We start from the raw sequence: 13,283 nt of genomic DNA, 5'->3' as shown, positions 1-13,283 counted from the left end.
CGCAGGCTGCAATAAAGCTGGGGTGCTTGCGGCGTTACGTCTGACTGATGTCAGTGTTTTTAAGCCTAGTGAGACATATCAGTGGCGACGAAGCCTAGCGTCGCTAGGTGAGAAGACCCGCGTCAGCATGAGTGCTGGACGGCCACCGGAATTTGCCGATGCAGAAGGTACGTGGCCTACGTATCGCGTTCGCCTGGAGGCGTACTTTGAGGCTCATAGCATCGTGGACCCAACGAAGAAGCGAGCGCTGCTCATCGCTTCGCTCACGGACAGTGCTGTGCGTGTGGTGCAGGGCCGGTGTCAACCAAAAAAGGTGAATGAACTGAGCTATGAGGAAGTCGTCGAGTATCTGGAAGATCACTATGCTCCGGAGGTCAACGAGATCGCTGCAAGTTATGCTTTCTTCATGCGTTCGCAACAAGACGGGGAAGCTGCTCAGGACTTCATTGCGTCTTTTGCACGAGACACACCCCGGCATGACAGCCATGAAAACCACAGCGAGAACGTTGTTTTGGTATCCGGGACTGGATTCCGACATAGAGCGACTGGTGAACTCATGTTCCACATGTGCGCAGGCTGCAGCGATGCCACCAGCACAGATACCTTTGGCCTGGCCAGCCACCGGGGAAAGGTGGAGCCGGCTGCACGCAGATTTCGCAGGTCCGTTGGACGGACAAATGGTCTTAGTCGTCGTCGACTCGGAAACGAAATGGATGGAAGCCATTCCAATGAAAACTGCCACTTCGCAAACCACGGCCAACGCGCTAAGGTCAATATTTGCACGGTTCGGCCTTCCAAAAACCTTCGTTTCTGATAACGGACCACAATTTGTGGGCAAAGTTTTTCGTGAGTTTCTGGCACGGAACAATGTGCAACAACTCACAACAGCCCCTTATCATCCACAGTCGAATGGGTTAGCCGAACGAGCTGTGCGTACGCTCAAGGAAGGACTAAAGAAGAACCCCGGAATAGACCTCAAAATACGCATAGCGCGGGTTTTATGTCGATATCGCCGAACGCCCGTCAAGGATGGAAAGTCGCCGGCGGAACTCTTATTGGGGTACCAAATAAGAACAAAGCTGGACTGTATCGCTCCCGATGAAAGGTCACCAGAAATCCAACCACGAGTTGGAGGGTCTCCAGTTCAGGCAGGTGACCCAGTCTGGATGCGCGATTTCCGAACAAGTCGTCGCAGGTGGATACCAGGAGTAGTGCGAGATCAACTGGGGTCCAGAATGGTCACTGTTGATTCCGGGAAAGGAATTCAGTGGCGACACTTGGACCAGGTGAGACGTCGAACTGTCTCAGGCTCTTTCTCGACACAGAGGGTAGCCGTAAACCCGGCAGATAGCACTCCAATCACGTCGCGACATAGTCCGGAAGTGGCCCAGACGGATAGCCCGCCACCGTTACGAAGATCGACCCGACAGCGACGGCCTCCTGAACGCTTGGACCTGTAAGAGGGGGAGAAGTGATGTATCGCCAACTTCATCGTCATCTTCATCGTGCCTTCACCGGCACTGCCATGGTCATCAGGACACGTGAGCAGCGGAACACACGGACGCAGGCTGCAATAAAGCTGGGGTGCTTGCGGCGTTACGTCTGACTGATGTCAGTGTTTTTAAGCCTAGTGAGACATATCAATAACGTGAAATGAAACTACTCTCTTGAATATGCGAATTAACGTGTCTACTCTTAAAAACATGAAGGCTTAAATTGCTACATATTGCAATAAAGCTTATGTGAGCATAAGATGTAAAAGGAACCATTCTATCATGGAATTCCTTTTGTTTCGAGCAGAATGTTGCGCAGTGCTTCAACCATGCATCTGTGGCTATAACCCAGTACGATACCCCCAAGGTAAAGATATACCAGAGGAGTCAAATAGAAGGAACGGTTTTAGAAGGGTTCACCTAAAAATCTTTTCCGTTTAAGAATGAGCCCGAGACACGTTAAAAGAAAGGTTGCAGAAATTCACTCTCACTGTATAAAGGACACAAAGGTGACATAGCCAGACGAGACCTGTGAAAGTATGGTGCGGTCCGGTTCAGTAGGGTTACTCGGCATCGGTAGGCTCGTAATCTGTGCTTCCCAAGTAATCTGCTGGAGCACCATTTCCTCTTCCGAGTAAAAGCGTGATGCGGGAAATCAGATGTTGGAAACGATGACTCGGTGATGCTATTTATAATATCATATATTCCGAATCGCTTAGCAGCGGCTAAAGCCGACCCTTGTTAACATGGGAATTAGAAGACCATAGTGGGATGCTACTGCGAGTGCATATTCATATTTATTTAGGGCGAAGTCTTTGCGGCCTGGCACCTATATACACTAAACGAACGAGCCGTAAATGCCATGGAACGAGAGAATGGGCTACTTCTAATGAATATGTCGCGTTGGACGTCTTAGTAAAGAACAGCGAGACAATCGTTTAAGGTATGGCTGATTGCGGAGATGATGGTAATTCGCCTAAAGACTTCTGCTTTCCCACCTACTTGGATCAATAGCAGGTAGCAAATAGGCAAATGAGCAGCTCATCTGGCTGCTGTGCCGAGGGAACAACGTTAGGAACCAACCGGCGGGCCAGCATGGGTGGCTGAGTACGCGGCAATGTGTATGTACGGGCCGCTCTTTCACGCCGAGATGGGTCACTATTGATATGGAAATGGGTAAGCAGCGCGGATCGAAGACAATCTTTGTCACCCACTTGGTGCACAAGGTATGTGCCACTCAGTATGCGATGGCCTTCAATGAACCTCTTTGATGCCTACTTGGGTCGCTGTATATGTGCCAGGAGGTATGCGCCGCTCTTCAGGAACATCTCTGAAGCCAGCTTGGGCAATTAGTAGTTTGTCACTCTGCAGTGACGAGAAATATCCCCTTAAATTTCTCCAATGCAGAGCGGAATCGAACCAGCGTCAGAGAGGTTCCTCAAGGACAGCAACTTGACGCATTAGCAGGTGTTGATGATGATGATGATGATGATGATGATGATGATGATGATGGTGGTGGTGGTGGTGGTGGTGGTGGTGGTGGTGGTGGTGGTGGTGGTGGTGGTGGTGGTGGTGGTGGTGATGATGATGATGATAAGGATAATTCCATTGAGTTTGGTGCATACCCACTTACGGGGATTGGGCAAGAGTAGGGCAGACTGCTTATGTGTTCAGGTAATGAATCTAAATATCTATAATTTTGTTGCATAAATTGAAGCGAGGAAAGTTCAAAACGGTTCAGGAGACTGACATTCAATCAAGTGAAAAAAAATAATTTAAAGGAGGCAATAAAGGAGGAATGAAAAGAATAAAACGGTCAACAACGAAATCGGTTTGATTCAGTAATGAATTTTTCTAGGGCAATGCACACTTTCCTGTGTGAGTGTCCAAGCACAGTTCAGTTCAGTTCAGTTTATTTTCCTTAAGGACCCCCGATTTCAGGGGTATTACATAAGGGGTGGGTACAAGATTCGAATTAACACTAGTTCAAGTAAAGTTCAAGTTCAAGCACGCATATATATACACATACATAGTATACATAATCAAGTATATTCACACATGTATTTACACATATCAAAGCCTATATAAGTAGACCAACATACACGTATGCAAATACAAACCACACATATAAGGAAAAATCATGTACAATGTAGTTGGAAATGGTCAGTAACATGTAAAAATACGGATGGGCAGATTATGTCGACAACGGCAGCGGGGAGGCCGTTCCAGTCTGCCGCCATGCGAAGAAAAAACGAGGCTAGAAATGTTGACGTTCGTGAGCGTGGTCATGAAACTTGCAGCGAGTGGCTCATCCAGTATGATATGCGCGCTGCGGGCGTGACATATGGTGCTTGGTGAAGGATAGGACTGTAAAAGAATTTGTGGTAAAGACAGAGGAAAGCGATGCGCCGACGTAAAACGAGGTCCGGAAGCCCAGATAGTGATTTCAGTGACGTGACGCTTACGTCATATGAGTACGACGAATGGATGAATCGAGCGGCGCGGTTTTGCACCGCTTCAAGAGCGTCGATGAGATATGCTTGATGCGGATTCCAGACTGCTGAGGTGTATTCTAGTACAAGTGATGTGTAGGCAAGTAATTTTACGTGATTTGGGGCTTTCCGTAAATGACGTTTTAGGCAACCTAAAGTTTTGTTAGAAGCTGAAATGATGGTATGCACATGCGTACGCCAGTTGAGGTCGTCTGATACAGTGACACCGAGGTATTTAAAAGTGTCAGTTGATTCAAGAGCGAAATTATTAATTGTGTACGCAAACGTCCGAGGGTTATGGCTGCGGGTGAACGACATGCTTTTGCATTTGTTAACGTTTAGTGTCATCAACCAAGTGGTACACCATTCTGAAATATTAGTAAGGTCACTTTGTAGGGTTATCTGATCCGAAGTGTTAAGTACGGTCCGAAAGACAGCAGTACCGGAGTGTTCAATGACAGGCCAAGCTGTCGCGCTGTAATTTCTGTCATATTTCTCAGGGAGGAGAAACGCCGGCATTCCAGTAAGTAGTGTTCCATCGTCTCTAATGAGTTGCAAAAATGGCACGAAGATGATACTGCCAGGCGAGATCGGTGCATGTATAAATTTAGAAATGGGACTCGACCACGTAGTTTCGTTAATGTCACTTCGGTTTGTCTTGTTTTGCAAAATTTCCTGCTCCAAGTGGGGTAGTTTCGAGGATGATTTGATTTTTATGTTAAAGGGATGTATCTTCTAAACCTGACAGACGTGATAAAACCCGTACTGCCACAAATTCGCTGCCTAAGTGTTGCGTTTCAACGAACGCCTTTCACGTCTGTGTGTTGAGCTGCTAATCACGAGGTCGTGGGATCGAATGCCGGCCACGGCGCCCGCATTGCTATTGGGGTGACAAAAATGCTGAAAACCCCCGTGTACTTAGATTCAGGTGCACGTTAAAGAACCCCAGGGGATCCGAAATGTTCTGGAGTCCCCTCCTACCGCGTAGCTCAGAATCGGATCGCGGTTTTGACATGTAAAACCCCATAATTTTTTATCGCTTTAGCGAAATGAGTCATCAATGCAATCGGTACGCACCGCTCTTCAACGAACCTATCGCCAACTTGGATCGCTGAGTATATGATGCATCCAAGTGTGTGCGGCAAGACAGGAAACAATCGTCAGCGTTCGCATGCTGCGGCGCGCCACGCTTCTGGCATCGGAGGCCACGCGCGGACTTCTCGGTGGCGCCACCAGATGGCGCAGCGTATCCTCAAAAGAAGCGCGCGAGAGGAGTGCGGTTGCCGCATTACGCGTTTCTCAGCGCTGGCGCACAGCGACGCGCCATTACTCTCACTTTGCGGTGGCTCCGCTAGATGGCACCTACTTTCCTTAGGTAAGCATTACCGTTGACAGTCAACGTCAGATGGGTTCTTCCAATTTTTTCCATATTAGCTCCTCAGCTGGGAGAATGCGATGGCGTAGCGCGCGCGCTGGCTACCGAAAACAGCTTGATGGTGTCGCCAGGACTGGCATGCTAAAATGTTAAGGCGTACGTACCAGAGAGCTACTTTCCTCGGAAATCGGTCATTCCGTCCTTCCGTCCTTCCGTCTGTTTTTAACGCATGGCACCATGGGCTCCATGGGCATACGTGGGATCCTAGGGAGGTATATACGAGAATCGCGTACGAATATGTACGACTACCGACGTTTGTGATTATGACTATATCTGTTGAGCACTGAAGGGGCAATCAGAGTAGTTAAGGTTACTAAATGACCAGTAAACTTATATGCGATGAAAATATTAAAGGCTAAATCAAGATAATGAAGCATACGGAAGCCCAACCGAGATTCATTACAATGAAAAACACAAGCTAATGAAGATTAAGATATTTAGCCTAATGCAGAGTAAATTAGGGTAATATAGCTAAGCTTAATCATTAATAATTAAGTACAGTCATGAATGATTACATAAAATAAACAAATAACTGCTTAAGCAAACGTCCCCATCGTACCTTTAATTGGGCCTAAATAATTCATTATTTCATGAATAAGTTATTCATAATGCAAACATAACTATCACACGTCCAAGCGCTTTCGGATAGGCCAGGGACGTATGTGTGCAAGATGAGAAACTGGAAAAGTAAGCTTGCGCAGTCTCTGACATGTGTCACTAGCGAGTATCTGCGTAATTTCTTGAAGTATTAGGATGCACGTTTCTGAAACAGAACAGTACTTACTACCTGCTAAATCAAGCGGAACCGCCATCGGGATTACGCTTACTTTTGGTCGTGTCTGTAGTCGTCTGGAAGCTAGTAGAGGGTACAAGCATACGTTGACGGCGTGCGCTTCTTGTCATAACAGCTCCGTAGTCGGGACGCGGCAACAGTAACTTCACGGCCCCCTTTTTGACGATGAATTGTAGCTTTTGAACTTCGGCTGCCACGTCCCCGCTATAATACAGTGCTTCTAAGTGTCGCGAGCACGCGACGTGTTGGATCGCCCATTCTGGCCACAGACCATTCAGTTTTGTTGCTCCCCGGCACATTAAGCATATCACGAAGCACGTTCGACGCCATTCTCAAGACATTAAGTGTTTGCTGCGAAGGGTTATATCACGCAATGTTTCTTACTCGCGAACAGCATTCTTAATTGTATCAATATAAATCGCGGTATTCACGGTAAATGTTCGTAATGTCACAGCTTACGCTGTCCAGCCCGAATGTTGCGGTCCTCGCGACAAACCACAACGGCCAGGTTATACAGACGCTGCGGCTTCGTTAGCTATACATGCTTCATGACTCAGAGCTGCGACGATGGCCTTTTTATTTCCACAGAAATATCATTCACCGATTCCAGATGTAAAAGAAAAAAAAAGTAAAAACGGCTATAACTAAACTTGAAAATAGCAACGCGTATATTTGCACTTGAAAGTGCACTCCCTCGAGAAGTCCTTTGGCGATATTTGTCGCGCATTGAATTGTCGCGAGGCGCACGAAAAATCCCAGCCATACTTCCGCATGTAGACATTTTTAGCCGCAATTTGCCCCGCCGAACACCCAGGGCTCAATAAAACAGCGGCACTCAGCTTCGCTGAAGGATGGAATCGGCATAGTGCTGCACTGTTACTTGCACTATGGTTTATTGTCCCGCGGTTTTCCGAATTAGGAGAACCACGTTCAGGGTTCAGCCGATACAGTGTCGTTAGTTTCAGTGCAATAACCGAGCTGCGCGCCATCCTTGCACGACTATATATGACTTCTCTACAAACTTTCCCGTGCAAACTATATGACGTCACATGCGTTTTACTAGAACTGACACGCAGTCTCAATCACCCTTAAGAAACTCCCATGGACACTGGCACCTGTAACGCTCACAAGATGATTGCGATGAAGCGCTTACGGTTGTTGCAGTTGCTTCTCGCGCCAAATAAGCATGGTCTTAGAGATTTGCTACCGAGGTAACCGCCGCTGTGGGTGGGGATCTGGACAACACCTAGTGCGTCCAAGACATTACGCAGAGGCATAGCCTTTAAGATTACTTCATTTACGTTACTCAGAGAGAGCTGCTCTACGCCACCTATGGAGAAACTTAATGGGTCGCCAATTATCCGTGCCTGACAGTGCCGGACTGCCCGAGGCGGTGCTTTCATCCAGTGAGCGTTGCATATGACGCATCTCCGGTAGTCCTGGAGAGCCCGGGACGACAAGTCGAAATGTCCACTGGGCACATGGCGGCTATCGTATGTTTTCAGTTCCTGGATTCGCTACTGGCGCTTTCAAAAACACAAAAGCATGACGTTCCTAATCTGTCCTTTGGGGCTGTTGCTTCGAGGAAGCCGTGGTATGGGGTGTGATTTTATGTATACCAATTACCACCGCGAAAAGTGGCCTGAAAGTAGCAATGTCGTCAACCATGATTTTCGGTCGCCAGGAGCCTTTAAACGTAGACAATTCGGCGAGAAGTCACCAAACCTCTCAACTCTGTTTGACAGAGAAGCAATTTGGCGGTGCGGAGTTCATTGCAGCTGACGACGGTTCACGGAGCCGATTGTTTAGGTATACCAATCTGGTCCTTATTAGTTTCAATAGTAACACGAGCCCCAGGTTCTTTGAATCTTTATTGCGATAACAATTACATGGATACTCCAGGTGCATTTCTGCCTCCGCCGTCGCCGTCGACGTCATGTTTCGTATAAATTTGAAGGGCGATAATATCGTCGCCGCGCGCCGTATGCCGTATGTGTGAGTGAAACGGTTCGAGAGTGAGCCGACGATGGCGGTTCAATCGCGCGCGCGCAAGGCAGGAAAGCGTGGAGGACGCCCTCCGTCTTCCGTCACGCGCACGGTACCGTCGTACCGTCGAAGAGAGGAGTAAGGGGGGCAACTTCTACTCCGCCGTCTGCTCCGTATGGCACAGCTGCGTGGGCCATATCTGGCAAGCGATCTGCGATGGGGACAGAGTGCACCGAGTGCTGATAGCTTTTTCTGTGCGCTGTGCTTTCGCCGCTTAGTTCGCGTTGAAGCGAGAGGCAGCGCGGAGGACAAGTCGCTCGCTGCTGCTGCCGCACTTCCTCGCTCCAGCGTCTTGACAGCGAGTTTTCGCAGTCATCGAGGGAGATGTGCTCATGTTTCCTTGTGTGCACGTGACATCATGCTTGTTGATTTAGTTGGTAGGCAAATGCTTACAAGTTCATACGGCCGGTAAGGTTACTGTTGTTACTTCGTACAGCGATGTACTAATGTGCTATGCTAATGAATGCTTCGCATTTCGGACGCAGCTGCCACTTTTTTTTTCTGGAGCCAGAAATTTAGACAGCAAACATTTCTCCCCGATAAATTTTTAAGAGCTTATCCCCCGAAAATAACAGAACTATTATTTAAAACTCTTGAGTGCATGAAAGCGAAGTGGGCCTGAAGCAGCGTAATCACCGGAATAAATATGCAGATATAACTCGACTGTAGGAGTTTACGCGAACGTAACTTTAATAAACCGCGTAATTAAGTCCTTTACAAATAACGGCGATTCATACAATTTTCATCAATTTTATCATCTGCCATCAAATCAAAGTAAAAGAAGTCGCACAGGTACGGCAGTATTGCAGATTGGTCAGACACATTTCATCTTCTTGGTGGCGGTCATAATTGTTTCTGCGATATGTAATCAGCTATAGTTCCAGACGAAAAGGCGCTATTGCAAGCAGCCTCTGGCGTAAGCCAGTGTCGCCATGTGCTTGAAAGCGTTCTAAATAAGCGACACTGCCGCTGTAGGGCAATATAGCCACTTTTGACACGCTCACACACCATCTCAGAACATGAAGATCACCTCGACCGAGAGAGAAAGCGCGGATGATTGTGGAGAGGGAAAAGGGGCTATTTTAAGTAACACCGTTTTGCTCTGCGAGATAATGTCAGGCCTCTATAAGGCGGTTAAATACCAAGTGCCACAATTGTGATGACGGTAGGAAATGACTAGACCCCCACTGGTCAATCAGTTCGCGCGCGAAAGGTGAATTTGAGCACGTCACAACAGCTGAGCTGATACGTCACACACGGGTCCGTCCCCTGTATGTATACTCAATTCGCAACTAAGTCCCGGCGGAAGATGTCGCACGTTTGCTGTCGTGCCGGAAAATACACAAGCGCAAAGCGAAAGTCCAATCAGGGCGAACCAAATTATAAACAAATGTGCAGTTCTGTCCGAAAGGCGAAGCACCGAGTGCGATAGCAAATTAGTAGATAGCTGTACGAAGTAGGAATCGTAGCTTTATCGGCCGCATAAACTTGTAAACATTCACTTACTAATTACATTAACAATGATAGAATGTGTAAGCGTGACTCAATGAGGATGTAGAAAGAAATAGACACACAGATATAGCGCTGTCTTTGTATTTCCGCTTCTTTCTACGTTCTTGTTCAGGCGCGCTTGCACATTCTATCGTGGATTCAAACCAACTAGCCCGTCAACGTGTTTTAACTAAACTAACCAGCACGGTGTCACGCGCGCATCGGTAAACATGAACACGTCGCGCTGGATGACCGCGGAAACTCCCTGTGAAAATTCTGGACTGAGGAATCGCGGCAGCAGCAAGGCGAATTGACCTTCATGCATGCCTCGTTTCGACGTGAACGAAACGTCTAAAGCACAGCGCATACGAAGGTACCGGCACTACGCGCACTCTGCAAACATCGCAGATCGCTTTGAAGATGAGGCCCGCACGGGCACGCACTTTGGCCACGTCGCACATTGCTTTCAAGAGACACGAGCGCAGGCAACGCGCCCTTACGGCGTCCGCCAAAACGTCTACTATGGCGTCTGCTATTCGTGTGGCCAACGCCGTAGCAGACGCCGCGGTTGTCTCCACTCTGTACGGAGTGGAGGGTGAGGAGGACAACGAGGCACCGTAGCAGCCGCCGGAGAACGCACCTCCTTCCTCGCCTCACCCCCCTGCCTCGCGCGCCACAGGAGAGGGCACGCATCCGGGTCGCGTTCCCGGCTCGCGCGCGCGAGATTGAACCGCGTTCGCCGGCTCACCCTTATACGCTTTCACTCATACGGAACCTCATGGCGATGGCGACGGCAGCAATGCGCCTGGAGTGTTCATTTATTTGCTGTCGCAATAAAAACGTTTGAACTCTGTGGCTCCTACCTAATTGCGTGTTGTTTGTTGCACTTACAGACCTAAGTAAGTTCCTGTACTATTTTTTATTCAGGTACCGTATAGGTCCATAAGGGCTGTTACAATAGGGGTGTTAGAATAAGTTAGTGATATATACAGTATACGCATTTATATAGATAATACATGCTAAAATAAATAGAACACATTCTGGAAAAACAGGAAAAGAAAGAACAATAAGAGCAATACAACGACACGTCCTAAATGTTGAAGATACCTATAGAATTAAAATGGGTGTTACACAAAATCAACGTAACTTGGTCCCTTTACACAAGGAAAATGCTTGCTTAAAAGGTACACTTAGCAGCAGATACTGCATGGAACAAGGAAAAGCACAACCATATACAATTTCATGCAGTACAAGGAACTCTGTGCAAACCTTGTTCAAAACCATTTGCGCAAGGAACCTCAAAATAAGGTGAGGAAAAACAGTAAATTGAGAAAAAAGCGCACAATAACACAGCGATGCCTATAACGAATGAGCCAGAGAATACTACGTTAGTACATTAAAATAGTGTTTAATTTTGCTAGGAAATCATCATGACATAGAGCTGATACAATTTCATTTGGTAACATATTCTAGTGATATATCGCGTGAAAGAGGGGCGAGTGACTCAAGAAGTTAGTGCGAGCCGAAGACGGGCTGAGCTTTAAAGGGATATGATCAAGGCGCGGGAAGATACCATGGGCGGGCCTGATGTGGCATGCGCTGAAAAATGACCCGCAGTGATATAGCTTGTGAAAATGGGAAAGAAGTTTAGGTTTAGGTAAGAAGAAGTTAGGTATTTCAGCTCATTTAACTGCAGTGCTTCTGATATGCTTTTCAACCACAGAATACTTTCAGTAAAAAATATTGTTAAATACAAATTAGCCATAACGTTATTTAAGGTAATACGTAATCCTTCTCCAGTAAATATATTTTCTGCGGCTACTTTGGTTAACTTGAACCGCACAAGGTTTGCAGCTAACAACAATTTCTTATTGCCACTAATACATACTAATTATGGAAAACAATCTGAATATTTCGCAGCATTATCCACTTGGAACAGCCTCCCATTAAATGTCAAGCACTCTTCGTCTTTGAGTTTCTTCAAGAAAACATTATTCACTTTTCTACTAGATAGCCAAAATAATCCACATATCTAAGCTATTCACTTCACTCCTGCTCATTTCCTTGCCGTTTGTTTCTCTTTTTTCTTTAGTTTTTTTTCTATCATTTATAGCCTTTATAAGTATTTTGGTTTGTTCTGTTGCGAATGCCTTAAAGTACTGTTTTAGTTGTACGACTAGCTATTGACTTTATATTACTTTACAGTTTGTACATATACTTTGAATTATCTTCCTCATAGTGACTACTGTATTACTAATTTATGCCGTGTATTTCCTTTAATGTATATATTTTCTGACAGGAGGTCCCCTTTCAGCCACATGCTCTGGGACCTCCTTCTGTATACTTATATAAACATGTATGTCTCCTCCTTATTAAAGAAATAAACTGAAACTGAAACTGAAGTCCTATCAGCCATCGATTTTCCAGCGACGGGAGATTTAGAGATATTTTAATGTCAGTGATGCTAGGCGTTCGTGAGTAATTTTTCGTTATGAAGCGGGCTGCTTCGTGTTCGACTGACTCGAGCTTGTTTATGAGGTACGACTGATGCGGGTTCGAAATAAAAGACGCGTACTCCATTTTCGATCGAAGCAGTGTTTCGAAGCCAAGCGTTTTTACACGCGCTGCTAGTAATCGCTTCGATGTGATCATTACATGATACGTTTGAAGATAAATGAATTCCCAAGGATTTCATCGTTCGCGCATGTGCAATACTAATGCTATTCATCGAGTAATGGGTAAGCCTCGGGTTACGAGATCTAGTGCAAGCTGTAGCCTTAGTTATTGAAACATTTATTTCCATTCGCCACTGTTTACACCAGTCGGTAATTTTCGCGAGGACAGATTGCAAAATGTCAGTGCCGGAAGAGTCAACTATTGATTTATAAATTACGCAATCATCTGCAAACAGTCTTATTGTAGATTTATCATTATTACTGATGTCGTTGACGTATAGCAGGAATAAAATTGGTCTAGATATAGAGCCCTCCAGCACTCAGGATTTTACTAGCGATCGCGGAGAAGAAAATTCATTAGTAGTTATAAATTGGTACCGGTTAGTTAAAAATTTACTAATACAATTCGTAATCCTACTATTTATACTAAAATAGTGAAGTTTCAATGATAAACTGTTATGAGCTACCTTATTAAAAGCCTTCGCAATATCAATAAATACGGCGTCTACTTGTGATGAGTCGTTAATAGCTTGGTGCAGGTCAGAGACTAGCTCGAATAACTGCGTCTCACATAAGTGACTATGTTGGAACCCGTGTTGGTTAAGGAAGAGAAGATTGTGCTCGCTTAGGTATTTCATAATTGCTGATGATATAATGTGTTCTAGTAGTTTACATAGAATGCTGGTGAGTGAAATGGGTCTGTCGTTAGAGACAGAAGACTGGTCACCGGACATAAAGATTGGAATTATTTTAGCTATTTTCCACTCGTCAGGAACGCATCCCGAATCAATAGATTGTTGAAAAAGAGCGGCGAAAATGCGAGATATCACTGGTTTCATTATCTTTAGTAGTTTTGGA

At 46.1% G+C, this 13,283-nt stretch overlaps 1 protein-coding gene across 2 annotated transcripts in view; it reads right to left on the bottom strand.

The window, feature by feature from the left end:
• LOC126518217 (scoloptoxin SSD14-like) overlaps positions 1–13,283 on the bottom strand; it is a 92,521-nt gene that overhangs the window by 70,347 nt on the left and 8,891 nt on the right. The gene's annotated exons all lie outside the window — the stretch shown is intronic.

The sequence above is a fragment of the Dermacentor andersoni genome, chromosome 11 (assembly GCF_023375885.2).
Source record: "Dermacentor andersoni chromosome 11, qqDerAnde1_hic_scaffold, whole genome shotgun sequence".
NCBI lineage: Eukaryota > Metazoa > Arthropoda > Arachnida > Ixodida > Ixodidae > Dermacentor > Dermacentor andersoni.
This window is presented reverse-complemented; position numbering and strand designations above follow the sequence as displayed.